We start from the raw sequence: 6,500 nt of genomic DNA on the forward strand, positions 1-6,500 counted from the left end.
AGCTTATCTTTTTCATTAATCATTTAATCAAAACATCCATGCCAACTTCTAGGACCAAGGCAGAAGAAAACATTGGCAGAGGGGAGAAATACCATACAGACACAAAAGGACAAAGAATTTTTACTACAGTTTCAAAGCAGTTTCTGCTTGAAGAGAAAGACAGAAGAGCTTTAATGTTCATGCCATCCACACAGCAGGCTGGCTCCAGCTGCCAGGCCTTATTTGCAGCAACACTCCAGAACAAATTGTTCAATTGATAGTTCTGAAAAGCCATCCAGAGAAATGTGAAAGTCAGGGAGGATGGTTCTTCCTTTCTCACACGTTCCCATCAGGAGGAAAGATTCTCAAAGACAAATTAGTTGCTAGATACATCTCTGTAATGACAGCTTTACTGAGGTTACATAATGGTAACTTGCGCAAAACAGTGAAATTAAAAGATGAAGGAAAAAATCCTGTTAACCATGAAAAACTGCAAAAACCACAAAAAGTCAGGAGTATAAACTGACCTGTATTGTTACACATGTACAACTAAAACATTTAAATCCTATTCTGACATAAAAAACTGTAACAATGTCTTTAAAACTATAGGTTTTTGAAAAAATAAACTGGAGAGTCTTTTTTCATCATTGTTATCTAACAGTCTAAGGATCACATTTCTTCAGCAACTACAGTAAAAGCACTCTACTAAACCATAAATCAGATTCATGTAAAAACCAGCATGACAGAGATATGGGGTCTTAGGAAAATAAAACATCCTGTTTGAAATATTTAGCATCACTCTGTTACTCAAAAGACACAAGTTTGATTTATGCTGGCAAATTAAACACTGCCAAGGAACATTCCCAGGTGCTGGAGTGCTATCAACCACACCATTAAATTGTAATCATGATCCACAGCACCATTTTGGTCACAGCCAACTGTCAGTGAGCCAAGAAATGGCAGAACACAGCTCAGGAATCAGCACAGGGCAGAGAGCAGCCCACAAAGCAGCCCAGGTGTGGTGACTTCACTGGCACAGCCAGGGAGCTGAGGAAGAACAGGCTGTGTCACCCAAGTGGGTCTCAGTGCCACAGCAGAGCTCTGAGCATGTTTAGTTTACAAGCATTGCTTCAACCATTCAGAACTGATATGGGAAGCAAGATGTTGCATTTAAAAATTAATCAAAGCTTTGATACTACCCTTTAGGAGAGTCATCCAAGTTCACAAAGTTAAATGTCATTTAGTTAATGTGTTGTAATTTGGAAAAAAGCAGCTTAAGATTTCCAAACAACAGTTCAGCACTCTTCTGCTACTCCAAAGACAGTGCTTGGTTACATTCTCATCCATTTCAAACAGCAGCAGCATTGGTTTGTCTTCATTACAACTGAACAACTGCAGTTCTTCAGAGAAGTGTTCATTGCAGAGGTTCTTGGAGTACGTAATTTCCAGATATACAGAAATAAAATGTTTATACCCTACCACTTGTGAAATATGTAACAATATATGATGAAAGCTCCCTTCTCCATTCCACAGAAATGGGGAATCCACATCTTTTTGCTTTAGTGTGAGAGAAGAGTGCAAAAGAGGAGTCAGTTTAACAGTGCAGGGCTGGCTACTGAAGCTTGTCAGCTTTCACTTCCTTAATACTTCAATTTCAGGGTTGTCTACTCAAGATCTGAGCTACTCTGACCAGTCCCTGCATGATAAACTCAGGGTGAGGGAAGCAAAAAAGCATAACATAACACAAAACATTCTCCTGGACTGTATCCTTTAATAACATTCCCCACGAGAGGTCAGCAGCTCCTTAAAGCCAGTGAGTTGTGAACAGCACATCCACGAACTGCATGTTACAGGAAAACAGCCTGTAATCCCCCTATTAATCCTTGGCATCAGGGCACACAGAGTGTAATTACAGACTGAAGCAGAATAATTTGAAAACTTTATTCCACAGGGCCATAATTAGATCCTGGCTGTAATCCTTTAATTGCCAATATCATCTAATGCATTACAGACATAGCACACAACCACACAGGCAAATGGGCTGAGAAGTGCAAGAGCCACAGCAAAAGCAACAGCAGAGCCAGGGATGCAGGCTGTTAAACAAGGAACAGTTAATAAACACCACAATATACAACCTAGAAACACCAGGATTTCCACTCTCACTCTGCAGATTTGTTGCATCAGTAGTTGGTGTCCAAGAGCACCTGACTAGAAACACAAGTCACAACTATTGAAAAAAATCTGTCAAAAATTGCCACTTATGTCACTCAACCACCAAGAAAAGGGCAGAAATAGATTTCTAGCAATTCTTTGGAAGAAGTTATGAGGATTTACACTGCAGTAGATGCTGACTCAGTCCAAAAGGGAGTGAAAGCACAACAGACCACTCACACCAGACAGCACACACCCAGCTGTCAGTTCTGTGCTCCTCTGTGGGCCAGGGAGATGCCCACCACCTCAGCAACACATCTTTAATTGTGTTTTAACTAATTCTCATTGCAACTAACCCAACTACACCCTGCATCCTGCTGCAGCTTCTCAGCAGCAATAGAATTACAAGCAACACAGGTTTACATTAAAAATATATTTCTCCTACATACCACCTTGTCAAAGGCAGTGAACAGTTTTCCCTTTGTAAAAGTGGCTGCAACTCCTGTCATTACCCCACAAGGTGCTGTTAAAAACAATAGCACAGCAAACTGCTGAAAATTTGCTTGAGAGGAACACAGCCTCCCAGTTAAACCATTCTGCTCCTTTATTTACTGATAGGAACACACATAACAGGACACCATTTCTCTTAAGTGCATCACAAACTCAAGATACATGGAGGCAATAATTCTCATAAATATCCTCTATTTACTGACTTTTCAAATCCACATCCACTCACTTTGTTTCCTATGCAGAGAAACACCTCCCCTGACTGACAGCTCTGTCACTTCCTTGCCTGGAAGATAAATTGAAAATGAGGGGGGAAATTCATTAATGATTTTCCATATATTCACTAATAACACAAGATACCATGGTTGTTGGGAAATGTAAAGTCTTTAATTTTAGAATAGTCTAAGCAACTGGGCAGATGTAACACATTCCTGGAATCAGAAGTAAAGGAGCATCCACCCTCAAACTAGGCCTAAGTAAGAAACAATTACTACTAATAAAGCTTTATTATATTCAAATTATATAATATTTATATATTATATTGAGCTGAACTCAAGAGGATTTAAAGGGAAATAGCACTAGAAAAGCAGGAGAGGTGACAGGAAGTTTGTTTATTTACAGGTACTCATATGAACCCCATGCCTCTCCTCAGTATGAGAGGCTTTTATTGTAGTATATTGGTAAAAATATAAAATCTCATTTAAACCCCTAAAAGAGTTACCAAATTCTCCTTCTTCTTCCCAATTTCACTTAATGGAAAGTTGAAAAATAATCCAAATGTCCTGATTTAGCCATAGCTGAAGGCAGCAGATGGGTTCTCAGGCTCCTCCAGAGCCTTTCACCTGCCCAGCAGGAGAGAGCTGCAAGGCACAAATGCCACTTCTACAAGCACTGCTTCGAGGGGATAAAACCTCCTTCCTGAACAATGTGACAAGTGCAGGCACAGCTGAGAAAGATGCTGAGAGCTCTGTGCTGGGAGATCACACCATGGCAGCTCTGTGTCCCCAGGCACAGGGGAAGCTGTGCCAGCTCACCCTTACCTTGCACCAGGGAAAGCTGCAGCTCACAGGAGCTCATCTTCCATAAAAACAGGCAGTAAGTGTAACAGGTTGGCACAGTGAGAGCCAAGCTGTGAACACACAAGCAGGACCACACAGGTTGTTCATTTAAACAACATCAAGGTAAAAATTCTCAGGTTGTTTGGAAGCCAAAACAGTAGAGCAGCATCCTTCAGCATTTTTCTTGGGAAGTGCAGCAGCCCCTCCACAGCTCCCTCAGCCACACTGCCTCAGTGTGCTGCACCAACAGTGCCCAGAGACCAGAATCAGGGTGGTTTCTTTTTATTTTTCCTCAAACTTTGAGCTTTTAAGAATTAAATGCAGCATCTGTGCATCATATCACAGAATCTTATGACCTGAATGGAAAAAAAACACTGCCAAAGGATGAATGAACCAACTGCTTTTAGATGCATACATACTAGGATGAGAATACTTGTCCTCAGAATGTAATTATACTACTTTTGAAGCCCAAGTGACCATGTCAGACACCTGCACCCAAGGATTTGTCAATTATGTCAGAGCACACACACTGGGTGCTAAGGTGTTGTCTAAGAGGCAGTCCCTAGGAAAAGGTCAGGAAAAAGCATTCAGGAATGAAGCAACCTGCCTGAAGTGGTGCAGCATGGACAACACTGACATGGCAAGTGACTCTAATAAATGGAAAATAACACAGAATAGTATCAATATCAATACAGGATCAATAACGCCAAAGAGGATTCTTTTCCACTGACTTTCAATCAGGCTCTGGATTTTGACAGAGGAATCACCAGAAGTGAAACAGCAAGAACAAAAGTGACCACAAAAGCAAGACATGAATACATACCCTTTTGATTCTTTCTTCCATCACATAGGTTTAGCTTGCAGAAAAGAAACCTAAGAAGCTGGAAAGTTATACAAACACTCCCCTTCACTGCTTTGTTTTCCTCTACCTTTTACAAAAATGCTCTTGCTGGAGACCAGTGTATGAAAATGAGAGTGGCTATTTCACAGTTTTACCTGAACTTTCATTTTCTGCACCTAACTGAAGGCATCACACAGCACTTCTAAATATCATGCAACACACTTTCCAATTAGGCTGGAGGCTGCATATCTCTGCTCAATATCCCTGGTGGTTTTTATTAAAGTTTTTGCTTGTTCTATCTCCAACACTTGTTTGACATAACAGCAATTTTTCCAGATGAGAGAGAAACCAGCAATCATAAAGAATGAATTATTTACACCAGAACATGTCAAGACTTCACTAATTGTAGTTAATTGAAAGTACCACACTGAACATATGTACAGTGCTCTTCAGGTTCATAAAAGCTTCAAGTGTTTTTAAATACTACTGAAAAAAAGGGAAAGGCTCAGAAGATTGATAGCAGGAAAAAACACCTTCCAGTTCTAGAGCACTGACTCAAGTCAAAGCTAACCAAAGGTAGAACACATCACCTGCTAACTGGCTGAGGAGGGGCAGGTAATCCCTTTTTCTAATCATAAATCTTCAATAAAGCCATAATCTCCAATTACAGCTGTGCAGATCAGGCTGAACTTTTTGCTGCAGTTCAGCTTACCTGAGCCCTGTCTCCATGCAGGCCCTCCACCTGAGCCATGCTGATCTAGATCTTTGAAGAGCTTTTAAAAAGACTTTCAAGGGATTCTATAAACCAATTAAAAAAACAACCAACCAACCAAACCAGAGGACCCAATTTCACGACACTGATTTAGAAAGCAGCATCAAAACTCAAGACCAATTTAGCTCCAGGTTCATTGTTCTATTCATAAAGTTGCAGTTTCCACAAGCATGGTGAAGCACTCTAAGAGATAACTGTGCTCAACAAAACAGGGGTGGGGTGAAGTTGCCTGCAAGGTTTACACTTCAAATCATCTCACCAAAGTGTCCTGTGATCACCAGGGACAAAGCAGGATCACAATCCCTTCAACAACAGCTGCAAGACAGATCACTCTGCTCAACACAACAGGGGTGGGGTGAAGTTGCCTGCAAGGTTAACACTTCAAATCATCTCACAGAAGTGTCCTGTGATCACCAGGGACAAAGCAGGATCACAATCCCTTCAACAACAGCTGCAAGAGCAGCAATGTTTACTCTCACCAAGCTCCAGAAATGTATTATGTTTAGAGAGAGCACTCCTTAGGAAACCATGCTGGTGTGCAAGTGCCTGGAACTGGACTAGGTACCTGCTGCCCCTTCTTGTTTATGAGTCTTGGGTTCAATTCCTTCCTCTGTCCAAAAGAACTCAAAGCCAAGTTCTCCTTCCTAGGTTAGCACCCAAAACACAAAGTGAGGGGATCATTTTCAGTGTCACTGTGGCTACTCGTTAACTATTCCCAACAAATCCATAAAATATAACTGAAAAGGCAAGCTTACCTGCCCTGAAGCTCAAATTATCCCAACAGCAGAAAGAGAGAAGGGGCAAATAACTCACATTTGCATTGGTCCCCTACCTAATCTCACCGTGGATTTTTTTTTTCAGCCCAATGACTCTTAGAGACTGATGGGGTCTGTCACGTGACAGGTAGTTCAGCCTTCCAAAAACTTGAAGAGGGAAAGTTAGCTTTAGATCATTCAAACATCATGAACATTCTTACAATCTCTATTCTTTTCATGGAGAGCAAACATGAGCACATTTCCTGGTTTGTTTTCATTACAAGTTTTACTCACTTTCTGAAAGCTTTTTTTTCCCTCCAAGACAAAATGGGTGCCTGTGTCTTGTGTCAGAAGTTTTTATCAAAAAATTACCTGCCTCCTAAAAATTTCAAGCTGCCTTAATGCCTGCCTAGAGCTGTTTGCAAGCCACATGTAAT

Source organism: Passer montanus, unplaced genomic scaffold (genome assembly GCF_014805655.1).
Source record: "Passer montanus isolate IOZ18808 unplaced genomic scaffold, ASM1480565v1 scaffold10, whole genome shotgun sequence".
Classification (NCBI taxonomy): domain Eukaryota; kingdom Metazoa; phylum Chordata; class Aves; order Passeriformes; family Passeridae; genus Passer; species Passer montanus.